This window comes from Metopolophium dirhodum, chromosome 6, assembly GCF_019925205.1.
Source record: "Metopolophium dirhodum isolate CAU chromosome 6, ASM1992520v1, whole genome shotgun sequence".
Taxonomy (NCBI): Eukaryota; Metazoa; Arthropoda; class Insecta; order Hemiptera; family Aphididae; genus Metopolophium; species Metopolophium dirhodum.
The window spans coordinates 12,072,395-12,091,377 of NC_083565.1; the positions used below are offsets into that span (position 1 = coordinate 12,072,395).

At 32.7% G+C, this 18,983-nt stretch overlaps 1 protein-coding gene across 2 annotated transcripts in view; it reads left to right on the forward strand.

The window, feature by feature from the left end:
* LOC132946894 (zinc transporter ZIP11) overlaps nucleotides 1–18,983 on the forward strand; it is a 71,110-nt gene that overhangs the window by 18,357 nt on the left and 33,770 nt on the right. The gene's annotated exons all lie outside the window — the stretch shown is intronic.

An 18,983-nucleotide genomic window follows, 5' to 3' on the forward strand; every position in this document is an offset into this window, starting at 1 on the left:
TCGTGCCACGTGCATCTTGCGTGTCATCTCGTTCAATGTTGTTTCTTTGATACTTGTCTGTTTGTATTTTATTTTCGAAAGTCTTAAGATCCATATTTGAATTTATAATCTATTGACATACCTAAATGAGTGTAGTTATATGCCGTTTGGTGGACGCATATATGGGTAAATGGAACTTATAAGGGGTTATATATAGTTACAGGTATTCATGAAAACTGGATCAAAATTGTTTTTATTTTCAAAAAATATTAAACATTCTGAGAAAACTGCAATAGACCGCGAAGGGGGGGGGGGGCTATTAATTTCAGAAAATTGTAGGTTTTTAATTTTAATAATATTATGAAAATTCTTAGTTTAAACCTTTTTTATCGATACGATTCGTTGTTTTTTTTTTAAAAGATAAGTTTTGTAATTATATAATATTTTTTTACATGGTAACCTTCTGCCTCCGCGGAAAGGAAAGGGATCCATGCATTTCGTCATGAGGCTCACTAATATGATTATTAATTATACAATAGATTATAATAGTGACTGGATTTTATAGTATTGGATTTTCGTTGTCGCACTGCTCTAAAATATGTTTTTTACGGTCACGGCGACACGGTTTAGTTTTCCGTAGTATGCGATCGCGATACAAATATTGTATAGACCACGATATTCATGAGCTGGTTGCCGCGGAATTTTCCGTTAATCAGTTGATGGCCGGCCGTTTTCTCCAGTTTCTTCTTAGGTTTTCAACGATTCTCGATTAAACCGTTTTATAACATATTGTTATAAAATATATAATAAAGATTATGCGTACATCATTGTCGCTTCGTAGTTCATGTTCATATTACTATTGCTTTTATATGTATGATGTATTTTATATTCTAGATCAATAGCGGTGACGCGGTGTTAATGTGTTAAGTAGGTATATTACATTATAACTGCGACATCGGTATAGTAATATTATTGGGTAGGTTGTGAATTTGGTGGAATGAAGAAAGACCTTTATAGTTGGGGTGAAAAACGAAGCGTCTATTCGCGCTTGGTGCCAAAATGTCTGTATATTCCAGGTTCAAGACTTTGAAAATAGTAAATTGTAAAAATATACACATCTAATCTATATGTATATTGTCCATCGCTCATCTTGCTGTTGCAATTTGGTCATCGTTTATGGATGTATTGAATTCATTCAAATGATTATTATGAAGCAACTGATATTGAATAACTAAAAAAACAATTACAAATAAATAAATATTTTTACACTAATATACGTTTTATAAAAGTAAATCTATAATAGGGTGTACGGTATAGTAGTTTTGTTTGGTGGTTGTTGTGGTAATTATAATTTAAATAATATTGTCTTCAAAGTAAAGTCATTTTGATATAATGATTAAAAAAATGAAATATCTTTATTTGGAAAGTGAAGAAATATATATTGTTATTTATGAACGCACAAATCACGAATCAATTATACCTTTATGACACACAATTATTTGTATATATTTCAATAGAAAAATTTATGGATACCGAACTAAATATAATTTAATACATCATATTTTATGTTGCTGGATAAAATTGAAACCACGAGGGCGCAGTTTTTGCTATCCTCTCCCCCTGAGAACGCTTCGAGAACCTTATATCTCCATATATCGTTTTGTCACAGACCTATACGATGTGTTTTCAGAAATACCTGTATTTATGACTATCTGACTATATATCAATATATTGACTGTTGCATGTGTCTATAGTGTCTGTGTATGTGTGTGTAAGTCCTATGCACGCGTGCTCGAACATTCCTGAAATTCTTTCGCCGTGGCTTCTTTTTTAGGGAATGAACTAGTTAGTATTTTGTACGTGTACATAATAATATAATAAAAGTATCTACACGCGGTGGTCGGTTGGTCGGTCTTGTCATCGACGCGGTGCGTAAGAAGTAGTAAGAACAGCGCCGTCGCCGCCCCACATGGTTTTGCTTGTTACGCGCGTACTTTACGTTTTTACGCGTTTCGACGCTGCGACGGCGACCGGTGAATTCGAAGAACCGCCGCCGCGATTGTACGGCGGCGAGAACAAAAAATATCAATTGTATATAATAATACATTAATACGTGTACGCAAGAAGCGCGCAGAAACGAGACGATGCAAAAAAAGTATTTAAAAAAAAAATTAATAGAATCTGGTTTTCTGCCTTGCGTCCTACTCGTATTGATTTCCCGAAAAAGGATCTCTCATCTCAAATACAATCGCGTCGTTATCGATCAAAAAGCGTATTTATTAACATATTTTGTTGTCTGAATCCTTTTGTCCGGGCACCCCGTGCCGACGCCCGGCCAGGTCGACGTCGATATACATTTAATTATTTTTAATACTCGTCGTCATCATCTGCGTGAACCCCAAATTTCGCCTCTAACCATTATTCTCTATATTTATCTTCTTATTCGTTGTGCGCGCCTCCGCTGTCCGTTTGCTTGTGTTTATAGGACCGGTTGAAAAATGTATATTGTGTGTGTGTTCCCGACGCGTTAAAAAGCCGCTGCCACCCGCCCTCACACCCGCCACCGCATACGTTACACGGTGTTGTTGTACCTATAATATGGGTTGGCGGCGGTGCCCACACAGTGATGGTGTTCCACGCTAAACCACAGGCGCCTTGGTCGTCGTTTTACAATAATCTTATAATCACAGCCGCCGCCACACGTTCATAATAATACCATCGGGTCGTAAACATGCGCCTAACTCCCCAATATATTATCGGTTATTATTACTGTGCGTCTTTTTCGTCTTGTTCTATATCGTGTATGTCTCGTTCGTTTTCGTCTATTTCGATCCATTTAATTTTTACAATTATTATACTCCTGTTACTTTCTATACGGGCGACACCTAACCTAACCCAACCTTGTTATAGTATTGTCTTCCATGCACGATTCATCGCTGTCACGTCCACGTGTGTTGTTTGTGAATCTCTCTATAGAACATCTCCACAGAAAATATAAATATAATAATTTATGACTTACAGACTTACAGACTAGTCGGGCGTAACGGAGAATTATTATTATAGCCACATAGCGTGTACATATAAAAGTGACCTAATATAGAACTTTCAGATTTTGAACAAAATTATTTTTCAAAAATGTGTATTTTTCTTTTAATGCTTAAAGCCATGGAAAGAACCAAAACATTTCATTCATCAGTTATCACTGATTTTCAATTGATCATTTGTTTCTAAATAAAATTAATTTATTATAAATTATATAGAATTCAAAAGAACAAGTTACAATAATATAATAAGAATTGAGATGAATCGATCTTAATAAAATTAAGATAAAATACAATTTGAATAATTATGCTTGATTATCAGACACTCGTTATTCTTGTTTGTAGCTAGTTTAAATCAGTTATCGTATTAATTACTAATCGTTACCACTTTTATTCTATGTATCAGTTTGAAAAACTAAATACTTTTAATACAGCAAAATAACAATACCTTATGTGTTACTATATAATTAGAACGTTAGTTAACATGTTGACAAATATTAAATAAATAGGTATTTAAAATATGCTATAACGTTGTTTATTATGTATAAAAATAAAACGCTGTAAAACAAATAACAGCAAGTAAATAATTAAACACCGATGTCTTGTTGATTTTTTTTTAAATTTTCAGAAAAACTTGATATTTGCAGAGTAAAATTTGTATTCTAATAATCCAATATTACAGTACATATATTCAAAGGTATGAGTTATCATAATTTAGCAAATTTAAATTCAGTAATAATTTGGGGATGCTATTGAAATATTTGAAGTTGGAGTGTTTAGTAAAACCAAGGCAATTTTAACCCATTAAAATTTTTTTTTTTATTTTCAAACTTACCATGTGCTTAACAAAGTCGTTTGAATAAATTTTCACGTAAAATAGTAAATCCTAACGCAGCACTAATCGTATTCCTAACGATCTCGAATTCCCATGTTAATTGAATGAAAAGTACCATACCCATTCAAGTATTATTTAATTGTAAATAATGAATTATACAAATATCAATTTGTTATTTTATTGTGCAAAGTTCAAGTTATAATGTGAAACTAAACTCATCTAAATTCTATGTAACGTGGTATTACAAATAATTTATTGAATAAAACAATTAGTAATAATTGTAAATATTTTAACAATGTAATACATTTAATTGACTATAGGAGACTCAATCGCCAATATACTTGTTAGCTATTTTAGTTTTACATTTCAATCTAATCGATAAGTAACAGGGTACTATTATATTGGAATCTTTTGGATTTAGTTATAATTAATTGAATGTAAACATTTTTTTTCAATTCCTTTGTTATTCGAGTAGTTATGTAACAATATATTGTATATTTATAATACTATTAACAATTTCTTATTAAGGTGACCGAGTGGTGAATCTGATATTTAGCTATCGAAATGGTATCATATGTATGGTATTACATGGCTATAACTGAAAACAAATTTCAAGAGGGGGGGTCCAAAATGTATTTAATATACTGTCAGAAACGACAGAAACCCATATCTTTTTATACTTTTTACATTAAAAATACGAAAACTATTTTTTTAATAATTTCAGAGGAGCCCCCTTATTTATACGACATTGGGTAACTATATTTAATTTAGGATTTCATACACCTCGAGATTGAGGGAAATAAGTTTTGAATAATAAGTTTCCATTAACCCTTTCTAACACAACATAGCAAATGTTACAATGTTACAAATTTGTAAGACGGAGACAACATAATATGCAGTTGTAACGTCCTCTTAACTACTAGTCAAGTACTTCCCCCCTCTTCTTTATTTGACCTGGGAGTTAACATTCATATATAAACACAGAAAAAACATATATAAGCTTAAAATTAAAAAACCTCCATCAAATTAAATTTTTTAGTTGTCTAACTGATGGTATCTATTATATCTTTAGATAATCAAGCAACAACATTAATTTATTTTAAAGATTGTATAAAAAAACTTATGCCAACCTACGTATGTTTACTGTAGACTGTAAAAGTTATTTATATTTTTAGGAATCCGTGTTTCTATTTCTATTAGGTATTGACTGAACAAAAATTGAAGATCATGTATTTTGCAATAGTATAAATTAAAACAGAATGATTTTTGAGCCATTCTGTATTATATTATGTACACGTGAACTGAACACAGTGTAATTCGCTTTATCTAACTACCATTTGAACTTTAAAAGTTCACAGCTGGTATATTTTAAGTATTTAAGTGTAATACTATCTCTTTGTTCCTATGGTAGTTTTTTGATTTAGTAATTAATTAAATTTAAATTTGTTTATCTATGGTAACCTCTTTTTCAGTTATTATTTTATATTAGATGTCGGGGGCGTCACACACGGCATGTGTTTTCTCCGTCTTACACGACAGCAAATTTCCGTTCGCTAGTTTCAATAGGGTGCTGTCAGTTTTGATATTAGAGTGAATATGATCTTCTATCAAACTTTTACATCACAAAAATCCCTGTCACCTGGGTACGGTCACCCATCCTGAAGCTAGAACGCCGGACAAGGCAGCACACATTAGGGGCTAACGCTGAATTGTCCAATTGTCCAACTTTTTTATGTTGAAGTTTGAATAAGATATAAATAGCTAGTAATCAAATTTCACAAAAAATAAGAATTGAATTAGTTTTTTGCTACAATTTGTATTATTTTTCAAATATTTTCAATTTTTTATGAAATCAGTAAGTAATTTGCGTATGTTAAATCTTTTTCCTTTTATTTTCGAACGCAATTAAATAAATGTAAAAATTACCAAAAGTGTTTTTGAAATGTGATTTTGACAATATAAAAATGGTAAAAAAAATATTAATTTTCAGTTTAGTATTAAGTGTCTGCGCTAACGCTCTCTGTCGCTTTATTAGTTTGAAGAAAACGAATTCGTTCCAAAACAGAGCGCACTAACGCAGAGTTATTTAGACTGTTGTCTCTTGAAATACATAAAATATGTCGAAAATCATGATACTAACTATAATATTACTATCCTAATATAATTGGTTGTGTTTTAATTCCACAATAATGGCATCTTTAAAAGTGTTTCCATTGATTGTGTTCCTATTAACGGATTTATTTTCATCTAGACCCTGATCGCTAAGTTGCAGAGCCGACGAAACCACTAAATCGAAAACCATAGTGCAAGTGTGCAACTTACTCACAATGATATGTTTATTCCAGATTTACAACAACACTATTTCATTATTACGTTTATATTCTTAGCCACGTTGCAAATTAATACAAGAATCAAAAATTAGTTTCCTGATTATTTCAAAAAAAAATCTTGTTTGTCGAATCGTGTTTCGTTTTGTAAATTCCAAGTGGAATTGACAGAAGGCTATTACTTAGGGAAAACAGTGTATAAAGCATCCCTTCTCTGCTCAGACGTCGTTTATCTAATGCAATCATAATTCATCGTTTCCTTTCAATTTAAAGATGACTGCTCCCATCGAAATCTCCCGTCCAATCTCGTTGTTGCACCGTTCTAATAATAACAATTTTATAATATTTCTCGCTGTTATAAGACCACATTACGTGAATTCGAAAACATTTGTTCGCCCTCTTCACATTTTTTATACCCGCTTTGTTGCACCCGTTTGCATAATATAACCTATGCTTTGCAATTGTTGCAGTTATATTGTCGCGACGACGTGCTGTAGTGAAACGCGGACAGCAGTCTGCACGCACCTTACCGCCTTACTCGTACCGGCTACCTCGAACTATACCGTAGACAGTCCATCACGTCGCAGCGGCGGCAACGCGAAACCGTTTTCACGTCCGGACAGTACACATTTTTGTCTCTCGTTCCGTTTTGTTTTTGTTTTTGTTTTTTTTCTTGTTCTTCAAACCATCGATATTATAAAACACAACTCGTCACGTAAACACGTCGATACACGCGCACACAACAAACGCGCGGCGGCGAGCCCCATAAAACGGCAGCGTCGGAGGCGGAGGCCTATACACACACGCACACTCACTCCACGCGCGCGAGACGACAGCATTCCTTCGGCCACTGACCTTGGTACCAGACGCACAGCATAGCCCCGTTCACGTACACACACACACACGTCACACATACACCATACATGTGTCTACATGCATACGTGTGTGTGTGTGTGTGTGTGTCCCTATATCGTATTTCGACTTGTCCGAACTCATCGCCGATTCATCTGCACCACCGCCGCCACCGCTTTTCCCTATATTTTTTATTTTATTTAACGCCACACGGTACCCGTCGGTTTCTATACCGCTGCAAACATTCCAACGTTTCCTCACCTTTTGTCTGCCGCTGTTGCGATCACCGCGCGTTTTGTTCTCTCCGCCGACGACTGAGCGCGCGCAGCATCAGCAGTGCAGGTCGCCGTCGCGCTCCACATAATAATATCATTATAATACATACATACATTCGCATATTTTTTGTTTGTATTCAATATTCATCGAACATGATATTATAATATTATAATAATAATAACACACGACCGTGCTCCAGGGATGTGAATTTTATTGATAAAACTATGCCCAGACCATGACTGTGGTTTTAGACTGAACCCGTTTTCTGGGGGAGTATTATTCAGGGTGAAAAACTTATAATATACTTAAAACGACTTGTTCCTTTCTTTTTTTATTCACCCTATATAATATTATATTAACTTGTTTTTCCTTCGATTTGTTTTAAATTTGGTAGCCCTTCTGGCTTCTGAAGTTCTACGAAAACTGTTTGCAATAACATTGCAAATCAATACGCATATTATACTGTTACGCCACTATACGGTTGACGGTCCCAAAATCCTTTATATGCCTCGAGCGAGTTTTTGGTTACGTTGTCGTTGGTTCCCAAGTATAAGACCTTCTTACCCAACTACAGTGACATAATCTCGACTTAGGACTTAAACAGGTTTCTAGATATTTTTTATAATAATTATATACGCATGATCTCTCCGTCGTGTTGTCTCTGCTCTGTGCTCTGTCACTGCCTATTACATCCGACATCCCTAATAATTAAGTCGGAGCTGCTTTGTATATTATACTATAATGACTCTACATTGAACAGTAAAGTTTTCAGAAACAGTCGGTGTGTATTACTTAGGATGTGCGAATGACATCAAATAAATCGCATTATTCTGTTGAACATGTATATCATGTTTTTATTTTTATTATTTTTATAACGAAAAAAGGGGAAAGGAGATACCGCTCTACTGTACGCCTGTGCAGTAGGTGTCGAGTGTGAGTCTTCATTGAGTAAATCACTGTAAATTGTAATGTATGTGCCTATATTACTATAAGTATATTAGTATATTAGTAAGTATATAAGTTTATTTTATGATGTATTTCTATGGATATTATAGTAATATATTTTACTGTAAGTAATATGATACCTACTGTAATTGAATTAATTTTTTTCGAAAACATTTGATAATATATATCAATATTTTTAATTATTATAATAGTTTATATCTATATTATAATTATTACTATTAATTTTCGAGTCAATACTATTATTACCGACTTACCGTAATGATGTAAAGAGCTGCGTTGTAATATTAATAGGCAATAAGATATACAATTAATCTAAGTGTTTTGAATATTTAATGGTTTTAAGGTATTATAAAATACCTACGTAAAAGTTTAAAATCTTCACAATAAAAATATTTTTGAATGACAATATAGGTAATACTAAATAGTTAAAATTGTTATTTTTCGTTTAATGACTAATTTAATCCGAATTTTAAAATAAAATGTCTATTAAATAAATCATGTTTACATATTTTTTTTAGATTTTTCAGTTCCAGTATTCATTACCTATAAATAAAAAAATATAAGAATATCAAATTTATTAAAAACTGGTTTTGTGTGAAAATTCCCATTATTCTCGATTATTTTTAAAATTACTGAGAATTTTTAATTTCGAGTACGAATTATATTAATTTTTCTACTAGAAGAAAACCACAACTACCTATCAATTGCTCCGATGTCCATATTATGTGTTACAACTGTAGGACTACAACGTCATAGGTTGGGTTCAATTATATATAAATATTTTAATTTATATTTTTACTGGGAATTACAATTTACGAGGAATTGATTTGAACATCAGAATACCTAAATACTTAAGAGGATGTCAACGCAGTATTTGTTTTCTCTCTTAGACCCACAAGGGCGCAACATACTACATAGATAAAACGCTTTCACCTAAAATCGTTTTTTTATGATTTTCGAGTGATCTTAGAATTAAAATCAACTATTACAAAAATTATAGAGGATAACATTTTTGAGGGTATGACATCGATTTCATGTTTTATTGTTATTTGACTTTATATTCGACTATCAAAATAAAAAATTGTTTTGAGACAATATTTAGCCAAATTGATATGTTATACCCTCAAAAATATTATTCCCTATCGTTTTTAGAATGGGTGATTTTACTCTAAGATTACTTAAAAACATAATAAAATGATTCTGTATAGGTAAATGCGTTTTGTCTGTGTTGCGCGTGGGTCAGAGAGAGAAAACAAATAGCCCGTTGACATCCTCTTAACATGTGTCATTATCATTATCCATTAGTCACTATTGATTTATTTTACTTCTATTAACAATTAATAATGTTGACATCAGACGTTCTCAATAGTAAAATTCTCTTTGAATTACCATTCAAATATTGAACTAAAACGGATATCTACATTTCATCTAATTTCCTGTGTTGTTTATATTTGCTCATGTATTATTATACAGGTAAAACAAAATTCATTAATAAATATACGTACTGAACTACCGAGTACTATTATTAATGTGTTTTAATGACATTTAACATTTCAGCTTCTTAAACATTGAAAGATAATTATTATTTATTATTTATTTTTTATTTAGCCTCTGCCCGATGGTCATTAACTTTTTTATTACAACTTACAAATTCTTTAAATTACAAGTTAAATCTTTTTATATATACACACACGGCCTACAAATAATTATTATTGTTTGAATATTAGTATAATAATTAAAATCATTGTTGCAAGTACAAATCAGAATGTAGCGACGGACTGAAAACAATTGTTGTGCAGCGCACATTAAAGTATTTCCCATTTTGATATTTATCTAGTTTCCAGCGATTATACATATCGTACATCATTCATAAATTCACTATCGATAATTGATACAACATAATTTTATATGTGTATTGTAAAATTATATTATTATGTAGGTATGTCCGGAAACTATTTTACACTCAGCAACGTACATTATATTTCTATCGAAAAAAAAAACCACAGATTTCTATATAGTACTATATAGATACCAACTCCCACCAAGAATTGAAGCCTCAAGGTCGGTTGGCAATTGTATGGTAAATAAGGTTAATATTATGATTTATCTTGTATTGTATTTTATTATTTATAAACCTGTTGTTTTAAAAAAAAAATAAAATAATTTATGTAAATCATTTTACATTTACTATTTTATTTTACCATTAAAAACGATATTATTTTTCTAATACATTTTGTATAATGAATGAAATGTTTTGCCAGCCGACAAATCGCGGCTGTCCACAGCTGAACTTCACTTGATAACAATGTAAATTATATAGGAGTTCCTTATCTAGTGTAGTATAGAAGTCTCTGACCAAAAACATTTAAAACATTGCGCACTAATAATATTATATGATAAATATTAAATTGATAACCACATTTTGTCTACTTGTTATTATCATCACGGTTACAATTATTGTATAATTAATATATTTTTTAAATATTTATAAAACAACATCACATTTTTTGTCTCGATGGTTTACGACCAACATCATCATAGCAAATAGATATTTATTTTTAGGGAACTAGAATAATAATAATAATAATTATTATTTATTAATTATGGATTTCCAGACAAGAAAAATAATTCCTTAACATGTTTGTAAAAACATTTAAGTATGTTGACACAGTTAGGTAATTAAATATATAAATAATACTATAATACATAGATTAACACATTAAGTTGTTTTGGTCGAATTATAGAGTGGACTATTAATTATTATAGACAATGCACTTTTCACAATTAGATGTACGCACTTCAGAAAAACTTTTTTTTTCGTTTATTTTAAAAATGTACAATGTATACAATGAGTACAATAAGTAAATGTGAGATAAGTGACAAGGTTAACATGAATCGCGGGATTAGAGAGGATACCCAGTGGTAACACCCTATGTATTATACCTAAAAGGTTAAAATACGGAGCAAAAAAAAAAAACTTTATTACGTCTTTTACAATACAGCATATGCTGTAGATATGGTTAAGAAATACTAAATCATTTCATTATGCGTAGGTTTCTGTGGACCAGAAGAGTGTCAGTATTTTTGTGACACACTGCACTACATAACACTGTTTCTTTTCTTAAAATTGCATCCGGTCTCCGTCGTCACGCATGTAAAATAAAACATAATAACAATATTGTATAATATGAGTATTTATAAAAGCATCACATATTTTGGAGTCGTCGGTATAATAATAATAATATGTACCAATACAAATTGTGGCATATGTACGTTTTCGGTTGTTTTGTTGAATTTTATCGTCTTTATTTCCTTCCTCTCTTCACTGCTGCAGTCTTCGTTACTTTTTTCCTCACGAGACTACGCAATTCTTCGATCCTGTACAAAACTAAATAATAATATACAAACGAAAAACAACAATATAGCCGGTTTATCGGTGACTGTTTACATATTAATATTAGTATATTATATTATCATTAAACAATCGCGGGAGTGTGACAGAACAATATTATCGCTTTTATACATTGTAATAAATATATAAAATGTATAACATATGATCTCGTTTTGATATTTTGGTTTTTTTTGTGTGTTATGAGGAAAAAAATGAAACGGAATAATGTTGCAGCTCGTTATCAGCGCGCACACGAACTTGGGTCTGTGTTCCTAATTTGGTATGTTTATCAGTGTTCGGACAATATTGTAGAGCGCCTAGATAGTTCAATGAACCATATTATGCCGAATTTTGACATTATCTAAATCGTATATTCGTATGTACACGCCGTCTATAACCATTATAAGTAGTTACATTGTGACCCGGGCACAGAATATACTACAGTATTGTTGTTGTGTAAGCGGTGGGGCCACCGCGCGTCCCCGTCGCCCGGCATGCAATTAAAAGTCTGCGTTTTCGAGAAACTTTTAACCTCTTGCACATTAATTATTTGAAATCGACGCACAGGGCGACGTTACAAGTCGACTTGTGTTAATAATGCTCGCAAACTGTTGAAAAAAGCTCACCGTTTTTATTCATTGTTATATCGACACATTGGTATCAACACTGCAGGCTAACCTAACCGGGAACATCGACCGTCGCGCAGCCGACCAAAAGAACGAAAAAGCGAAAGCCGCGCGACCATGTATGTGGGTTGCAGTATTATCATAATTGTATTATATTCTTGTACACGGTGTACCTATACAAAACAACGGTCCACTCTTGTTAGCGGTATGTCCGTGTGATTTATGTATAGAGAGTTGCTCTCGGATGGTAGCTCGTAGCTACCTCGCTCTGTAACTGTATACCTACACGTCCACTATCTATATTGTAGTTTATAATATCCGTCAACTTGTCCGTGCCATCGACCATGCCAGTACGCGGACGGGCTTGTGTGTCGCGTTTTGCAGCACTGCGCTACTGCAGCGAACTGAGGAGTGCATCGGCGCGGCGGCGCAATGCTGACGGACTTGAACGTATATTACTGTTGTTTTATAGTGTATTTTACCTTTTATATGGAATTTCCCAATTGAGTATTGTCGAATTGCTACTCTGTTATTTTATAGTAGCTACGCTACTTCTTGATCGTCATTCTTACGCAAATCGTTAAGGAATGTTGCCATAGTCACCATGAAAAAAACCTATTGCAGTTGGTATTAGGTATACATAAAAAATATAAAATAAAATCCAGCTACGTTTAACACATGATTTTATCCCCGGATCGTGTATAAAATACAAAATTTCTCCTCGGTATTGAGCAATGAGCACTGGCCGTTTTATCCTGTTATGTATTTAAAGAATAAAGATACTTTATCCACGTGTGTATAAAGTATAAACATTTAATTTTCTACGTGGTTACTAAGAGGGCCTGAATATGTGAGGTATCACAATTAAAAAATGCTCATATCTCGCTTTAAAATTATAATATGACAAAAAACTGACATAACAAAACAGCGGATAGTGTTCTTAGAAATAAGTTTGATAATAGATCAATTATTAAAACTAACACCACAAAATTGGAATTGCTGAATGAAAATTCGCCATGTTGAATCTATGATTGTATAACAGAGACATGCGTGGGCATCCTCTTAATAATGGCTCGACGCCTTGACGTGTGTTTTCATAACGCGCACGATGTAAATTTAGCCCGATCGTTTATAATTTATCGGTTACAGCTGTAACCCTATAGGGTGAGCGAGCTTTTGAATTACATATATATACAAAATGACACTGCAGGCCTGGGAAGTTTTGGAACTTTCGCCATCACGATACTGATAAACAAATAAAATTGTTTTTATATAAAAATAGGAAAACGTTTACCGTGCAATATCGTTTATTATTTTTACGATACCATTTTACAAGAAGTCATTATCGTTTCTCGAAATCCAATATTTTAAATATTTTATATTATTTAAAAACAATATTGCACAGAAAATATTCTTTTTTTCGTAAGGCGAAAATTTGGTTTCTTATATCAGCTGTAGCCTGTAACCTAATTCTTTTCGTTTCTTTCCCTCGCAAAACCTTTTTACTATATATAATTTTGTAAATACGCATCAACTATCAATGATGGAGACTACTAACGAATCATGGTCATTCGCCTGACATTTATCACGGGGGGAGGTTAGAAAATAAAATCAAACACCATAATTAAAGTACATTAAAAAGAATGTTTATTCCCTGCAAATTACAAAATACGTCGAAAAACCTAATTGCTATTATTGTTTTTTGTTATTTAATAAAATCTGAAGTTTTGGTGGTAGTATTATTGAAAACTGCGATCAATTGTTTTTCTTACATGTGAAAACGACCACTTACGAGTTACTTTTAAATTATAAATTTCTATTTAATTAATTTAAAATTCAAAATGTTTATTTTATTGAAATTGCCTTTATCAAACCCCTTAAAAATCAAATGCTTGCAGCGTGCTCTAAATTGAGTTTTGATTCTATTTACTCTATTTCCCTTTTGTTGGTTCTATGAATCGAACGTTTTCTGATATACCATTTGGTTTTCAGGATTATTATCTTAAAATGTGTTTATAGGCATACGATTTAATTACCTATTTTTTTTTTTTTACAATAAAGGTGAGGAGTTATACCTTTTTTATATTAGGTATATGGTGTATAAAAAGTCTGCAGATAACTATTAAGACATTTTTATATCAGTAAATGGGAAGGTCGTTTTATAGATTTAAGAAAAACGGTTAATAAGAAAAATGATTTACATAATAAACTATGCGTATATTATTTAATATAACATAAACACAATTATTTATGAGAGTTTGAAATCCTATATTATTCCATCTATATAAAGTTTTGGACAAAATAAAAAATATTTGTATAGAAATGATACCGGACGCGGAGACCTCTTCATTGCAGAGTCTATATAATTAATATTATGGTGCTTAAAGACTGCAGCATATAAATTATAAATTATAAATATTATATATTTCTCTCAATTTTAATCCTAAACATGCGTCAATGACAAATAATGGTACTCATACAAAGCTATGCTTAAAATGTAGATATCATGATATATTTTTCGTGTTTACATTTCGTGATGACGTAGAGTCGGTAAAGTTTTTTTCCTGCGTAGTTTTTCGTTTAGTCAATACGGGACAATACGGTTGCCCTCCCTGCAGTATACATTCATTTATCTCGTTATGTGAATATCTTATCGCTACACATCGTTTATATTTTTAAAAAATGATTTCACTTCTATTTTGTTTTTTATTAAATGCAAACTGGTTGCGTTATTATTATTAATTTTTGTTATAGGATTGTTAACGGTATTCTCAAACAAATCTAGTCTCAGGCCGCATATATATAGTATATGCCGGACGTGATATTTCATAAGCATTTTTTCTTTTACTTGTTTTCATTCGTTATTACAATTATAGTCACGAATTAAGTCAGTTCTTTGGAAAAAAAGTTCCGTGGAAAAGAAATATTCAAACATCGGACGTGACAGAAATGATTTCACCTTATAGTAGGTATACCCATAGTACAAATTATTAAAATTCGATGGAACCACGGATAAAAACAATATATTTTATTTTCTGACGTCTCAACTATAACGATTTTGTTATTATACTATCTGTAAAATATAAATACGTGTTTTATAGTGTAATATGGATTCAAAAGATGTCGTCCCGCCTAAGTATATCTCTCCCACGTGGAGCATAATGTATAGGCAAAACAATGTGACAGAAATCTATCGTATTGATTGTAAAGCTAAAATACCAGTTATTATAAATATTTATAACTATAAGTAATATATACCTATAGTAATAACTATAAACTAATATTTCGAGGGACTATAAACGATATTTCTGTAAAATATTGCTAAAATTATTAATGGAAGTGTAATACTGTAATGTGTATCTAAACATTCTAAATCTATGCGTAATGTGTAGTACAATAAAAAAGGACATGCAATTCCCAAGAAATTTGTATTTAATTTAATTTGCATAACATATATTATATTAATATTCCTTATTATAATTTATAATACCTATAATTGTTATAGCTCTTAAAATTAAGATCACTTTCCAATCATTTACGACAGATTTGCGATTTTATAGAGAACTTGTTTTTGCTATGCTCCACGCGTGGAACAAGCCATGGCGTATTCAAATACTTTGGTTTCATTTACATTTTCTAAATTAATTTTTTTTAGAATTCATTACATGTTTATTGTACTGTGTTATAGTATATTGTAATATAGTCATAATTTAATATAAAAATACATAAGCCTTATTTTATAATCGAAACTTCTTTAGAATTAAATCATAATTATTACAGCTTGCTCAACTATAAGCAATATACATTTAAAAACATACAATTTTTATCACCAAAAATGAGATTACCACGACTGGTAGCGTATAAATGTGATTAAACAACTATTAAACTGTACACAGGTCGTTGGGTTCATGTTACATCTGATTGGCTTGTCAAATGCTCGATTAACCGTCAATAATATATTATTTATTATTAATCGGAAGAGTGTTCTGAAATCTCCGGTGAAAAGTAACTGAATGACTTCTTTTGAAAACTATTATTTGTTAGTTTACTCGTGCGACGCGTGTGACCCTTTGACTTAATGATGAAAATTTGCCTTCGAATCTACAGTAACAGTTATAGTAGTAATAAGTAATAACACTAGTGTAAAATATATCAGTGAAAAATGTTACGTCCACGAGCAAACATTTCCCCATGTGATGATTTAAGCTCCCAAATATTTTCATAGCATCCGTAATGATTATACATTGTATGATAATAGTTATGAAAAATGTATTCAATCATTTTAAAAATTGTCCAAGAACAAGTATGCTGCACGACTGTTTCTTAATATTTGGTTGTTTTTAATATTGAATGAGATGTTTTCAATTAATTAAAGAAGAAGATGATAATTATTGGACAAATATAATTTAAATGATTGAATTTGAAATTCGTATTAAAATATAGGTATACATATAAATATTAATTTTAATGTAAATTGATATTTATTATAAACCACTCACAAACGCAATTGAGGGTGTCGAGGAAATGTCCACACAGATCAATAGAACAAAACATCGTTTGAGACGTATTAATCGTATTATTAAAAAACGAATATTATTTGTATCGAAAAATATTTGAAAAACTGCAATAATGCCAAATGTTGTTTTCCTTTCATAAATCTCAAATTTAATAAAACCCAAGTGGTCGCTTGCCCGGCCGACCGCGTACGCTTGTCGCTTTATGTATGTGCGTGTAAATACGTACGTGACAGAAAGTCTGAAAGACGATGACAGTCAAACGTCAAACCATCATTCTCCCAGTTATCTCGAGGGACGATGATTGCGTCCGATCACGCTCTGTGTTCTGAACGAGAACAACCAACAAAATATTTAGAATTGTCTAGAATTTCACAATGCTGCTATGGCACCTTCCAGGAGTCCATTCGATTTTGTTCTACATGACTACATCGGACCTGTGCAAGCAAGTGTACCTACTAAATACGTACAGTTATGCAACTGAAAGAATTCTTTCTTATTATCAATAAACGTTGATCAGTGATCACCGATTCGCAAGCATAAATGTCAGTGCGCGCGTAATATCTCGAGGTGAATGGTTATCACTGTCATTATCATCATCATCATTTCATGTGAGTTTATTTTTTCTTCGTTATTTTCTTTTCTCGACATTCCGGCGTTACAAGTTGAACACACACACATCAATCGCCCCAAGACTCGAGAGTACATAATATTCTCACATGCGCGCGCACGCGGTTCATTCACTCGAACGCTGCCGCCGCCACTTACTCGCCGTGATCGTCTCCGCGCATCGCCAACACCGCCGCCGCGTCCTCGACCCGTTATTATTACACGGACGTGTGTCACACACACACGCGCGCGTGCGGCGCACTTTGCGGCGGCCCAGTTCACCGCCGACGAAGACGGCGACCACTCCCCCCCCCATCACTGGATACGATAATAATAATAATAATATATTTAATATTATTATTATTATTCCAGAAACGACGAGCGTACACTCCAAATATGTGTCTGTACTCTGTGGTCCCTACGAAGTATAATATCTAACCGTCGCTGCGTTTTGCCCCGAGTCGAAGGGTTTTCGTTTCTTCCCTCCAGACTATATTACAATATTAGTAACTATTATAATACTAAACCATTATTATTTATTATCATGCCGTCACATGAGCGCGACGGTTGGTGGCAGTGCGCATTTCAATGAATATTTTCTGATTCATTCATTCATATACATAATAATATAAATGTATATGCGTATACATGTGTCGTATAATATAAAATGTGTGTACGTCTTTCGATTCCCCCGAGGGGTTACTCGGCACCACCGACCCTATCACCCTCCTCCTCGTGAAACGGCCGTTAAGCTCTTCCATACAAAAAAATAAAAAAAGGAAAGAAAAAAAACGTGTTGGTAGAAATACACGACGCATATTGTGTATACACTATCGTATATTGTACGTATATTATTATTATATATATATATATATAAACGCGCGTGTTTGCGTCTGGAGAACGGTCGTCGGCGGTGGGCACGTTGAACCGGGGCAACGAGATTTTTATCCGTCGCATTCCGCGCATTCTCCGAATAGCTGTACACGTCTCGGTTCCATTCCGCTATATATTATGCTATATTATACGCTGCGCACACGATCGTGTGTACGCGCACTCACGCGCCCACAACCCGGTACCCCGTCGTCTGCTTTATAGACGTAGGCCGTACGCAGCGCCACCGTCATAACGATATCGTTAAAATGTAGGTACATAACACAATATTATATTGTATGACATGCTTTTTCAATATTTGTCCGTTTCTATATCAAATGCTGTACACCCATTTTGTAGTAGGGTACTCATTTGTGTGCCGAAACGATAAGGATTGTAAATAACGGTCTAACAGAGTATGTTTCAATATTATAATCGCTAGACATTGAATGAATCAGTAGCGAGCTAATGGTCCCTGAAACACGATTTAGTAGCCCATGCGATTGGTCCATTAAATCGCAGTGAATCATTGAATCAATCAATGTTGTTCTTGCAGCAACCCGGCATATTGTACGTCGTACTTTTACTAATTATTGAGTGACATTATTATGGTTGATGCATTATTTACAGCCAAAAAGATGAGTGAATGATGTCGAGAACGCCGAGAAGTAAAAACTGCGGCATAAAAAGTTCTGTT